Source organism: Salvelinus sp. IW2-2015, linkage group LG7 (assembly GCF_002910315.2).
Source record: "Salvelinus sp. IW2-2015 linkage group LG7, ASM291031v2, whole genome shotgun sequence".
In the NCBI taxonomy this organism is placed as follows: Eukaryota; Metazoa; Chordata; class Actinopteri; order Salmoniformes; family Salmonidae; genus Salvelinus; species Salvelinus sp. IW2-2015.
The window spans coordinates 4,768,583-4,782,666 of NC_036847.1; the positions used below are offsets into that span (position 1 = coordinate 4,768,583).

Below are 14,084 nucleotides of genomic sequence, written 5' to 3' on the forward strand. Positions count from 1 at the left end.
GTGACTGGATTTACAACAAGTGTATCTTTAAAATGGTGTAAAATACTTGTATGTTTCAGGAATTTTAATTATTGGATTTCTGTTGTTTTGAATTTGGCGCCCTGCAGTTTCACTGGCTGTTGAYGAGGTGAGACGCTACCGTCCCACATACCCTAGAGAGGTTAAGAAGAACGCCTGTATCCTTGTAGTGACTGGGTGTATTGACACCCCATCCAAAGTGTAATTAATAACTTCACCATGCTCAAAGGGATATTCAATGTCTGCTCGACTGAGGGACCTTACAGATAATTKTATGTGTGGGGTACAGAGATGAGGTAGTCATTCAAAATCATGTTAACCACCATTATTGCACACAGAGTGAGTMCATGCAACTTATGTGACTTATAAAACACATTTTTACTCCTGAACTCATTTAGGCTTGTAAATACTTTCTGAAGGCACTGTATAATGCATGCTCCACTCTCAAGTTGAACTTTAACTTGTTGACTGATGCCATGGCGGCGGCTACTAAGGGAGCAGCYCCGAACCAGAAGCCAAGGCAGCACAGGTCCACAGTACACCTGCCATGTCTGTCGGGTGAGTAGTATTGGTTGGTACTGTATGTGCCTTTAGGTTYCTCTCCATGTGTAGGCTATTGTACTGGCCTGTGTGGTACKGTCTTTCATATGTGGAGCAGTTTGTTGCATCGTATTTCTTAGTTTATCATTTGTGTCAACTTTGATTTCAATCTAAGCCACAGATTGTTATCTTCCTCCATTTTGTACTTGACCTTTAGAAGTACAGACCCAAAGACATCCAAGCAGCACTTTGAGAGCAAGTATCCCAAGTCTCCAATGGTCCCAGTACTGGTTGATGTGCAGTCCTAAGTGACCACACACACYCAAATGGACMTACAGCTGGGGTAAGATTCTTCCATCATTCACACACAGTAGACATAGTGTAAACCACCATGTTGTCAACAAAATGYWCTCCTCAATGCTTAAGTTGTATTGTCTATGGCTCAATTTGTAGAAATGCTGTGATCACTCATCGTCTTTAATATTGTGATTCACAGACACACGAAGACCACGATTTTAAATGCTGCAACAGATGGAATARCGCAGWGGGACAGGGGMCAGATATTTATGACRACCTAAAAGGGGTGCAGAAGCACAACAGCACCCCATTTTGTGTATTCCATAGCCAACCATCTCTTTAACTACACCTTATTCCACACTATGCCTTCTATGCCCCATGTTCCCTCAACTTCAGCCACTTTGGAACTCTCCATCTTATCTCTATAAACCCACCCTACCTTCACCCATTTTCCCTATGCTGCTTCYTTCACTTCTTCTCCTGATTTGAAAMCATCTAGACTCAGCAACACGTTTAAAAGTGTTGTTAAATTGACAAGAATGGTGTTATTATAGCTGCGTATTAGGCATGGCTTCTTTGTTGAGTCTGTCAAGTGTGTTTGTCGTTCTGTTGAGAAACACTTTTTTATAAAAAACCTACCTTACACATCCAGGTTTTCCATTTGTAACTCACCCACCAAATCACAGTATGCGGTTTACATTGTGTTATTTGTGCTGGTCTAATTCCTCAAATGGAAATGAAGAATCTGTGCGTTCTCAGATAGTAAATATAGTGCTCTTCGATGTCCCAGGTTTGTGGCATTGATGAATAAATCATTCAATATTTACTTAAAATCAGAGCTTTTATATGTTATGTATAAAAGGCATATGTATGCATTGTTTACCATTTAGATTTCTTTAAAAACAATGTAATTGTTGGAGTTCTGGTGTTTGCCGTGATTGACTATGAACATTCWTGTCAAATAAATATGCTTATTAATTCATGATTATGGACACATTCTGCAATTAGTTAATCTGGCTTAGAATCTGCAGCAGAATTTGTCAACAAGTTAGTTCTCCTGAATTGCTTTAATACAGCAGTKCAWTCTGACACCATGAATTGAAAGATKTCACCTTGTTMATATAGTTGCCAGAAATGATAAGGGATTAAAGAAAGACCTCTACCGGCTGAAGGAGAAGAGGATCTGGTAAAATATGGGTATGAGACCATCAAATAAATGGCATATAAATTAGTCTTCCAAGAATTTCCACGTGAACGAGGATATTGGAAATTTAATCAAAGCCTATTGGATGTATATTTGTGTTATATGTATTATAGTTTCTCTTCTTCTGTTAATATAGTGTCCTTATTGTATGGGGCACTTTTAAATGTGCCTTTAGACGCCATGAATTCAAACTCTCCAAAACAAAAGCAATTTAGGCCAAAAGAGTCCATTTAACAAAGGAAATAGAAGGACTAACCGTACAGATAGATAGCAATAAAAACTGTACCATTGAGGCACAGAATAAGTTAGAGGAGAATGAGAAATGAAGGAACATCAAGAAAGATCGAGTGTAATTATTTATAAAAAAATAAAGTGAACTGGATGAAAGATGGGGGGAAATGTCCAAATAATTTTTTTACTCTTCAACAAAGAATTATACCAAAAATAATTTTCTGAAACTTATTACAAATGACAGAATCACCCATTATTCCCCAAACAATATTTTGAAAAGAGGAAGCAAAGTACTTTAAGCATATGTTTTCGTTTCGATCTCCTCCATCTTACTAACCAAAGTTAATTGTATGAATGTTTTCCCAATTAATCATGTAAAATTAACAGCTGTACAGAAAGACTCAAGTGAAGGCCAAATTACAGAGGAACTTCTTGATGCAATTAAAGCCTTTAAGTCTGGGAAAACTCCAAGGTTGGATGGCATAACAGTTGAGGTATACCAAACCTTTTTGATGTACTCAGAGGACCATTATTAGCATGTTTTTAAAAATTGAGCAAAGTGCAAAGCGCATAGAATTAAAAAGGTATTGTCGGATATTATTCATCCTAATCAGACAGGGTTTTTACATGGACAATACATTGAAGATAATACAAGACAAGTACTGTAAAACAATAGAACAATATTAAAAATCTAGGAAACCAGGCCTGGTATTCATAGCTGACTTTGAAAAGGCTTTGGATAAAGTACTACTGGAATTTATATATACACAACCCCATTCGGAAAGTATTCAGACCCCTTGACTTTTTCCACATTGTTACGTTACAGCCTTATTCTAAAATTTATTAAATAGTTTTCCCCCCTCATCAATCTACACAGACAATACCCCATAATGATAAAGCAAAAACAGTTTCAAAATTATTTTGCAAACGCATTCAAAATAAAAACCTGAAATATCACATTTACATAAGTATTCAGACACTTTACTCAGTATTTTGTTGAAGCACCTTTGGCAGCAATTACAGCCATGAGTCTTCTTGGGTATGCTTCTACACCTGCATTGCTTGCTGTTTGGGGGTTTTAGGATGGGTTTCTGTACAGCACTTTGAGATATCAGCTGATGTAAGAAGGGCGTTATAAATACATTTGATGACGCTACAAGCTTGGGACACCTGTATTTGGGAAATTTCACCCAGTCTTCTCTGCAGATCCTCTCAAGCTCTGTCAGGTAGGATGGGGAACATCGCTGCACAGCTATTTTCAGGTCTCTCCAGATATGTTCGATTGGGTTCAAGTCCGGGCTCTGGCTGGGTCACTCAAGGACATTCAGAGACTTGTCCCGAAGCCACTCCTGCGTTGTCTCGGCTGTGTGATTAGGGTCGTTGCCATTTTGGAAGGGGAACCTTCGCCCCAGTCTGAGGTCAAGAGAGCTCTGGAGCAGGTTTTCAGCAAGGATCTCTGTACTTTGCTCAGTTAATCTTTTCCTCGATCCTGACTAGTCTCTCAGTTCCTGCTGCTGAAAAGCATGCCACTACCATGCATCACAGTAGGGATGGTATTAGCCTGGTGATGAGTGGTGCCTGGTTTCCTCCAGACATGTTGCTTGGCATTCAGGCCAAAGAGTTCAATCTTGGTTTCAACAGACCAGAGGTGCCTTTTGGCAAACTCCAAACGGGCTGTCGTGCCTTTTACTGAAGAGTGGCTTCCGTCTGGCCACTCAACCATAAAGGCCTGATTGATGGAGTGCTGCAGCAAAGGTTGTCCTTCTGGAAGGTTCTCCCATCTCCACAGAGGAACTCTAGAGCTCTGTCAGTGACCATTGGGTTCTTGTTCACCTCCCTGATTGGTCACCTCCCCCAATTGTTCAGTTTGGCTGGGTAGTCAGCTCTAGGTGGTTCCAAACTTCTTCCATTTAAGAATGATGGAGGCCACTGTGTTCTTGGGGACCTTCAATGCTGCAGAAATGTTTTGTACCCTTCCCCAGATCTGTGCCTCGACACAATCCTGTCTGAGCTCTATGAACAATTCCTTCAACATCATGGCTTAGTTTTTTGCTCTGACATGCACTGTCAACTGTGGGACCTTCTATAGATAAGTGTGCGCTTTTCCAAATCATGTCCAATCAATTGAATTTACCACAGGTGGAATCCAATCAGGTTGTAGAAACATCTCAAGGATGATCAATGGAAACAGGATGCACCTGAACTCAACTTCGAGTCTCGTAGCAAAGGGTATGAATACTTATATAAATAAGTTTTTTTTAATTATTTTTTATTAATTTGTAAAAATGTCCAAAAAACTGTTTTCGCTTTGTCATTATGGGGTATTGTGTGTAGATTGATGACAATTATACATTTGTATCATCAATTTTGGAATAACACTAACGTAACAAAATGTGGAAAAAGTGAAGGGGTCTGGGAGCAAGACATCGGTGTCCTTGACGGGGATGGTTTTCTATTTGTAATCCGTGATTGAGTGTAGATCCTGTCACATACGTCTCGTGTCTGAGCTGTTGAATTGCGACTCTACTTTGTCTCTATACTGATGCTTAGCTTGTTTGATTGCCTTGCGGAGGGAATAGCTACACTGTTTGTATTCGGTAATGTTTCCGGTCGTTATGCCATGATTAAAAGCAGTGGTACGCGCTTTCAGTTTTGCGCGAATGCTGCCATCAATCCACGGTTTCTGGTTGGGGAAGGTTTTAATAGTCACTGTGGGTACAACATTACCGATGCACTTGCTAATAAACTCGCTCATCGAATCAGCGTATACATCAATGTTGTCGCCTGAGGCTATCCGKAACATATCCCAGTCCACGTGATCGAAGCAATCTTGAAGCGTGGAATCAGATTGGTCGGACCAGCGTTGAACAGACCTGAGCACGGGAGTTTCCTGTTTTAGTTTCTGTCTATCGGCTGGGAGCAACAAAATGGAGTCGTGGTCAGATTTGCCGAAAAGAGGGCGGGGGAGGGCTTTGTATGCGTCGCAGAAGTTAGAGTAGCAATGATCCAGAATTTTTCCAGCCCGGGTCACGCATTCGATATGCTGATAAAATTTCGGGAGCCTTGTTTTCAGATTAGCCTTGTTAAAATCCCCAGCTACAATAAATGYAGCCTCAGGATATGTGGTTTCCAGTTTACATAGCGTCCRATGAAGATCTTTCAGGGCCGTCAAGGTGTCTGCTTGGGGGGGATGATATACACGGCTGGGATTATAATCGAAGAGAATTCTCTTGGTAGATAATGCGGTCGGCATTTGTTGTAAGGAATTCTAGGTCCGGTGATCAAAAGGACTTGAGTTCCTGTATGTTGTTATGATCACACCACGACTCGTTAATCATAAGGCATACAACCCCGCCCTTCTTCTTACCAGAGAGATGTTTGTTTCTGTCAGTGCGATGCGTGAAGAAACCGGGTGGCTGTACCAACTCTGATAACGTATCCCAAGTGAGCCATGTCTCCGTGAAACAGAGAATTACATAAAAAAACTAAATACTGCATAGTTTCCTAAGAACGTGAAGCCAAGCGACCATCTCTGTTGGCGCCAGATCCAACAATAATATCAAGGGGCTAGAAACCCAGGGTTTAAAAACAAAAATATCACTGTAAGCGGATGATTCACATTCTTTTAAATCCACAATTTGGATCCCTCCTCAGCCTACTTTTTCTAACCTCTCTGGATTACAACCAAATTATGAATTACACCAAAAGTGTATATTTAAGTAATAAGGCCCAAGGGGGTGTGGTATTTGGCCAATATACCACAGCTAAGGGCTGTTCTTATGCACGATGCAACGCGGAGTTCCTCAATACAGCCCTTAGCCATGGCCATATACCACAAACCCCAGATGTGCCTTAWTGCTATTATAAACTGGTTACAAACGTAATTAGAGCAGTAAAAATAAATGCTTTGTCATACCCGTGGTATATGGTCTGATATACCACGGCTATCAGCCAATCAGCATTCAGGGCTCCAACCACCCAGTTTATAATACGTATTGGTTTACAAAAAAATACTACTTTTACATTACTGTGTAGTTTRCCAATAAAAATGGTTTGACAGTGATGTGGACATACTCAGTACTCATATCCCGAAATAAAGAAATTCTCACTACAATACATTTTAATAGAACGTTTATAGATAAGATCTTGCTACAATGGAAATTAAAAATAACTGTCTAAAAGAATCACCCTGATTAACTCTTTAGTCATATCCCAGTTTACCTATTTGCTATGGCCTTGCCTACACCTAGCGACCAGCTTTTTTAATTATATGAGCAAAAAGGGTAAACTGAGTTTGTTTCTAGTAATCCCTCCTCCTTCAAACTTCTTCTTTGGACTTTATATGGAAGTTGGCAACCAACTTTAAGGCACATTACCACCACCAACTGGACTGGAGTGTGGACCTCAGCTCATCTTTCAATCACCCAYGTGGGTAAAAACCAATGAGAAGATGGGAGAGGCGGGACTTGCAGCGCATCAAGCATCACAAATAGACCCAAGTTCTATTTTAGCGCCTGGCTACACAGACGCTCGTTGTCGCGCGAGCAGTGTGGGCGCAATTATTGAATAACATGCATTTGCAACGCTCGTGCACGCGGGCAGTGTGGTCAGCATGTTATACTTAAATCCGAAATGGTTCTCTAGCAGATTAGTAAGAATGTCTTACCCCTTGTTCAAGAATGTCCWTTTCCCTTTATTCAAATGAATACCTCTCACTTTCGGTTCTTTGAAAATGAAATAATCTCCAAAATATTGCTATTTTTAAAACAAGCCATAGAAAGTTGGTTGCAATTTCTGTTTAATCCAGCAGAAAAGACAGAACAAATAATACAACAAATATTATGGCTAAACTCAAATATAGTACTTGATCAATCATAAATAGGACTGGTGGAGTTGTCACACATGCAGCTAACATACATATAAAATATCTGCTCTCCCAAAACTACAACCAACTAATGGCAGCATTACTGCAAACAATGAAGAGGCGGAAGGGGGGAACGGGCGGAAGTGGAAGGGGGAAACAGGAATTTGTCTGTCAGACCTGTATTAAAAACCAAAATTGGTTAAAGAAAATTGTGATAAAACTATTACAGTTTTATAAGGACAAACAAATTACAGCTGTGGCATACAGATCGCAAAATAGTTGGGAAGAGATTTTTGATGTACGGAATCCATGGCACCTGGTTTATGAACTGATAGGCAAAACGACGCCGGATTCAAAACGTAATATCTTTTTAAATTTATAAGACTATACAAAATTCTTGCAACCAAAATAATGTTATATATATGGGGGATACAACCATCCCAGCTCTGCAGATGTTGCTGCGAAGAGACAGAATTATGAGATCATTTGTTTTGGTACTGTCCATATGTAGCTTGTTTTTGATCGCAGGTCCAGGATTGGCTGAAGAATTGCAACAATTACCAGGAGCCAACTCTGCAAATAGCACTGCTGGGTGATTTGAAAACACATAGGCAATCGATCAATAATACTCTTAGCAAAAATGTGTATCTTTAATTTACAATCTGTATAAATTACGAGAACAGAAAGGTCCAGAACCTTTGTGAAACATCACAGCACAGTTGAAAAATATATGGTGCCAGGACAACAACATCTCCCTCAACGTGATCAAGACTGAGGAGATGATTGTGGACTAAAGGAAAAGGAGGACCGAGCACGCCCCATTCTCATCGACCGGGCTGTAGTGGAGCAGGTTGAGAGCTTCAAGTTCCTTGGTGTCCACGTCACCAACAAATTAACATGGTCCAAGCACACCAAGACAGTCGTGAAGAGAAATGACTTCAGTCAAAAAATATTTAATTTAATAGTGTCGTGAGGAGGGAATGACAAAACCTATTCCCCCTCAGGAGACTGAAAAGATTTGGCATGTGTTCTCAGATCCTCAAAAGGTTCTACAGCTGCACCATCGAGAGCATCCTGACTGGTTGCATCACTGCCTGGTATGGCAACTGCTCGGCCTCCGACTGCAAGGCACTACAGAGGGTAGTGCGTACGGCCCAGTACATCACTGGGGCCAAGCTTCCTGCCATCCAGGACCTCTATACCAGGCAGTGTCAGAGGAACGCCCTAAAAATTGTCAAAGACTCCAGCACCCTAGTTATAGACTGTTCTCTCTGCTAATGCACGGCAAGCGGTACCAGAGCGCCACGTCTAGGTCCAAGAGGCTTCTAAACAGCTTCTACCCCCAAGCCATAGGACTACTGAACAGCTAATCAAATGGCTACTTGCATTGTCCCCCCCACCCTTTTACACTGCTGCTACTGTTATCTATGCATAACTCATTTTAATAACTCTAACCACATGTATATATATTTCCTCAATTACCTCGACTAACCAGTGCCCCCGCACATTGACTCTGTACTGGTACCCCCTCTATATATCCTCGCTCGTTATTTTTCTGCAGCTCTTTAATTATTTTTTACATAGGTATTTTCTTAAAACTGCATTGTTGGTTAAGGGCTTGTAAGTAAGAATTTCACTAACGTCTACACCTGTTGTATTCGAGCGTTTGACAAATAAAATTTGATTTTGATTTGAAACAGAAATAAAAATGGATGGAGTTAAGAGATAGATTAGATTAGAGGGGTTGAGTGGAGCTGAAGGGTGGGACTAACAAGGTAACCAATGTAAAATATACTGTATCAGTAAAATGTATATAGGTTCAGAACTTATGTGAAACACCAGTCTCAAYGTCAACAGTGAAGAGGCGACTCCGGGATGCTGGCCTTCTAGGCAGAGTTGCAAAGAAAAAGCCATATCTCAGACTGGCCAATAAAAATAAAAGATTAAAATGGGCAAAAGAACACTGACACTGGACAGAGGAACTCTGACTAGAAGGCCAGCCTCCCGGAGTCRCCTCTTCACTGTTGACATTGAGACTGGTGTTTTGCAGGTACTATTTAATGAAGCTGMCAGTTGAGGACTTGTGAGGCTTCTGTTTCTCAAACTAGACACTAATGTACTTGTCCTCTTGCTCAGTTGTRCACAGGGGCCTCCCACTCCTCTTTCTAATCTGGTTAGAGCCMGTTTGCCCTGTTCTGTGAAGGGAGTAGTACACAGCGTCGTACGAGATCTTCAGGTTCTGGAAATTTCTCGCATGGAATTGCCTTAATTCCTCAGAACAAGAATAGACTGACGAGTTTCAGAAGAAAGTTATTTGTTTCTGGCCATTTTGAGCCTGTAATCGAACACACAAATGCTGACGCTACAGATACTCAACTAGTCTAAAGGAGGTCAGTATTATTGCTTCTTTAATCAGCACAACTGTTTTCAGCTGTGCTAACATAATTGCAAAAGGTTTTTTTAATGATCAATTAGCCCTTTAAAATGATACACTTGGATTAGCTAACACAATGTGCCATCACAGGAGTGATGGTTGCTGATAATGGGCCTCTGTACGCCAACGTAGATATTCGATAAAAAATTCAGCTACAATAGTCATTTACAACAATGTCTACACTGTATTTCTGATCAATTTTAATGGACAAAACAAGGACATGTCTAAGTGACCCAAAAACTTTTGAACAGTAGTGTATATATTTTTTCAATCTACACACAATACCCCATAATGACAAAGTGAAACCAGGTTTTTAGAAAAATTTCAAAGTTTATTAAAAATTTAAAAAAGCAGAAATACCTTATTTACATAAGTATTCATACCCTTTGCTATGAGACTGGAAATTGAGCTCATGTGCATCCTGTTTCTGTTGATCATCCTTGAGATGTTTCTACAACTTGATTGAAGTCCACCTGTGGTAAATTCAATTGACTGGACATGATTTGAAAAGGCACACACCTGTCTACATAAGGTCCCACAGTTGACAGTGCATGTCAGAGGAAAAACCAAGCCATGAGGTCGTAGGAATTGTCCGTAGAGCTCTGAGACAGGATTGTGTTGAGGCACAWATCTGAGGAAGGGTACCAAARAAAAGAAAGCAAAGTTAACTGAACTAAATGTCTATCGCCCTGTAGCACTCACTTCTGTCATCATGAAGTGCTTTGAGAGACTWGTCAAGGATCATATTMCCTCTACCTTACCTGACACCCTAGACCCACTTCAATTTCCTTACCGCCCCAATGGATCCACAGACGATGCAATCGCCATCACACTGCACAATCCMATCYGRACAAGAGGAATACCTATGTAAGAATGCTGTTCATTGACTATAGCTTAGCATTCAACACCATAGTRCCCTCCAAGCTCATCATTAAGCTCGAGACCTGGGTCTGAACACCGCCCTGTGCAACTGGGTCCTGGACTTCCTGACRAGCCGCCCCCAGGTGGTGAAGGTAGGAAACAACACCTCCACTTTGCTGATCCTATACACAGGGGCCCCACAAGGGTGCATGCTCAGCCCCTTCCTSTACTYCCTGTTCACCCATGACTGCGTGGCCACGCAAGCCTCCAACACAATCATCAAGTTTGCAGATGACAACAATAGTATGCCTGATTACCAACAATGACGAGACATCCTACAGGGAGGTGGTGAGGTCCCTRGGARTGTGGTTCCAGGACAATAACCTCAACAAAMCAAAGGAGCTGATCGTGGACTTCAGGAAACAGCAGAGGGAGCACCCCCCTATCCACATCAAGGGGACCGCAGAGGAGAATCACTGACACATCACTGACAAACTGAAATGGTCCACCCACACAGACAGTGTGGTGAAGAAGGTGCAACAGCACCTCTTCAACCTCAGGAGGCTGAAGWAATTTGGCTTGGCACCTAAAACCCTCAAACTTTTACAGATGCACAATYGAGAGCATCCTGTCGGGCTGTATCACCRCCTGGGCTCTGCAGAAGGKGGTGAGGTCTGCCCAACGCATCACCGGGGGCAAACAACCTGCCCTCCAGGACACCTACACCACCCGATGTCACAGGAAGGTCAAAAAGATCATCAAGGACAACAACCACCCAAGCCACTGCCTGTTCACCCCGATATCATTTAGAAGGTGAGGTCAGTTACAGGTGCATCAAAGTTGGGACCTAGAGACTGAAAAACAGAATCCATCTCAAGGCCATCAGACTGTTAAATAGCCATCACTAGCACATTAGAGACTGCTGCCCTATATACATAGATTTGAAATCAATGGCCACTTTCATAATGTTTACATATTTTGCATTACTCATCTCATATGTATACACTGTATTCTATTCTACTGTATTTTAGTCTATGCTGCTCCGACATTGCTTGTCCAAATATTGATATTCTTAATTCCATTCCTTTAGATGTGTATTGTGAAATTGTTAGATATTACGTCACTGTTGGAGCTAGAAACACAAGCATTTCGCTACACCCGCAACAACATCTGCTAAACATATATGTGACCAATAACATTTTATTTGATTAGAAGGGCCTTGGTAAGGGAGGTRACCAAAAACCCAATGGTCACTCTGACAGAGCTCTAGAGTTCCTCTGTGGAGACGGGAGAACCTTCCAGAAGGACAACCATCTCTACAGTACTCCACCAATCAGGCCTTTATGGTAACGGCCAGACRGAAGCCACTTCTCATTAAAAAGGCACATGACAGCCAGCTTGGAGTTTGCCAAAAGGCACCTAAAAGACAAACAAGATTCTCTGGTCTGATGAAACCAAGATTGAACTCTAAGGCCTGAATGCCAAGGGTCATGTCTGGAGGAAATCTGGCACCATCCTTACGGTGAAGCATGGTGGCAGCATCATGTTTTACATTATGTTTTTCAGCAGCAGGGACTGGGAAACTAGTCAGGATCGAGGAAAATATGAACCGAGCAAAGTACAGAGAGATCCTTGATGAAAATCTGCTCCAGAGCCCTCAGGACCTCAGACTGGGGCGAAGGTTCACCTTCCAGCAGGACAATGACCCTAAGCACACAGCCAAGACAATGCAGGATAGCTTCAGGATAAGTCTYTCAATGTCCTCGACTGGCCCTGCCAAGGTCCGAACTTGAACCCAATCGAACATCTCTGGAGATACCTGAAAATAGCTGTGTAGCAACGCTCCCCATCCAACCTGACAGAGCATGAGTGGATCTGCAGTGAAGAATGGGAGAAACTCCCCAAATACAGGTGTCCCGAGCTTGTAGCATCATACCCAAGAAGACGAGGCTGTAATCGCTGCCAAAGGTGCTTCAACAAAGTACTGAGTAAAGGGTCTGAATACTTATGTAAATGTGATTTCATTATTTATTTTTAGCAAAAATCTCTAAAAACCTGTGTTTCCTTTTCATTAAGGGGGGGTTGTGTGTAGTTTGAGGGGGGGGGACTATTTGATCAATTTTATTATAAGGCTGTAACGTAACAAAATGTGGAAAAAGTCAAGGGGTCTGAATACTTTCCGAATGCACTGAATATGTTGCTAATATCTAGGTAGGTAGCTAGCTATATAGCTTCTTTGCAAAAAACTAGCCTAGTACTCATGACACAAATACCTGACTGCTACTAGGATAGTTCTGTACAAGACAAGTCCAAATTCATAATACAAATATTAGTTCAATAAAATATGGAACAGTAGATTAATGGGATCAAGGTAGCAAATAGATGTCAGCAATGGTGTCAGCGGGAGATGACTTGCAGGATGCTAATTTGAATTTTCTACTAATAGTAAATAGAGCCTAATATATTGATAAGTCACTTTGTCTGAAAGATTTACACGCCAGGCTAAGCYTAAAATTGAAGATGCACTATGCAGAAATTGCTCCGCCATTTCCTGGTTGATATGTTATTAGTTTGCCTAATTTCAGTTTGTGACAAAACAAGCAAGTTTAGTGTAGAGAATAATTGTACCATCTAAACCATTGTGAAATACATTTTCCATAAGCAACATACTGTATTTTCAGCTGTTTGACGCTGGTGTTCAAAACCAAGAGTAAAAAAATACAAGAACAAAACACAAGCACTGGAAGCATAGAAATAGCACACATGGAACAGATCTAGCGTTTCTTAGACTTGCTTTGAATGAGAATGACAGATATTTAACTCACATTTGTATGTGAATTTGGACACATATTGCAGCTTTAAATGGTGAAAAAACGATTGGAACCATTTCAGTCTTTGACCGCTAGGTGTTATGGGTATTATGACACGACCACTGTGGGGCTCAATTTCCATATTTTTTTTTAGATTTGGTTCTAAAAAAGAAAACAATTTAAACTAGCTTGCTGGCCAAGCAGAGTGTATAGTTAGTATTATTATGGATAGCAGTATAACAAAAAAAGTGAAGGTGGCATAAAAGTGAAGGGGGCATATTTATCTACCATACCAACCATCCATTATTAATACAAAACCAAAAAGAACACAGTTGGACACTAATTTACTACAATAACGTATACTAACTATAGTAGCGGTAGCTAGCTTACTGACCTATGCACAGTCCAGGGTCAAGCAGCCATACATACCGCGTGACTTTTTTTAAGTGTAAATTAATTTGGCTACCTTGCATCTAACAAACTGTTGTTGTAAGATATCATTGCATACGTTCATCTAACGAGAATTGTTTTAAACAATACCTTTCTGGTTATCCAGCTGTGTCCTATCATAAGACGAAGCCTACACAACCTTCCATTTTCTCTTCTCCTCCACTGTGAGAGTTTTGTTCTCGCTCTCGCGGTTGAAATAAATCTGTCGCGAGAAGTTTGGTGTACGCTGGATATATGATGCAGTGCTCGCGAGGTCAATTGATGGCGCAGGTGTGAGAGGTTAAATGTTTTTATTCTCACATATTTCAGTGATACTTCTATATAAACCCTACCTGGACAGCAGATGCAACTTATGACAAACACTTTTTGCAAGAG

General features: G+C 41.1%; 1 protein-coding gene across 7 annotated transcripts in view; it reads right to left on the reverse strand.

Annotated features, from left to right (window-relative positions):
* Positions 1–13,885, reverse strand: part of LOC111966890 (death-inducer obliterator 1) — a 70,303-nt gene extending 56,418 nt beyond the window's left edge. For all 7 annotated transcript variants that reach the window (XR_011480162.1, XR_011480164.1, XR_011480163.1 and 4 more), the window contains exon 1: positions 13,800–13,885. The gene's annotated coding sequence lies outside the window, so the exon portion shown is untranslated. The remainder of the gene's footprint in view (positions 1–13,799) is intronic.
* Positions 13,886–14,084: the final 199 nt, after the last annotated feature.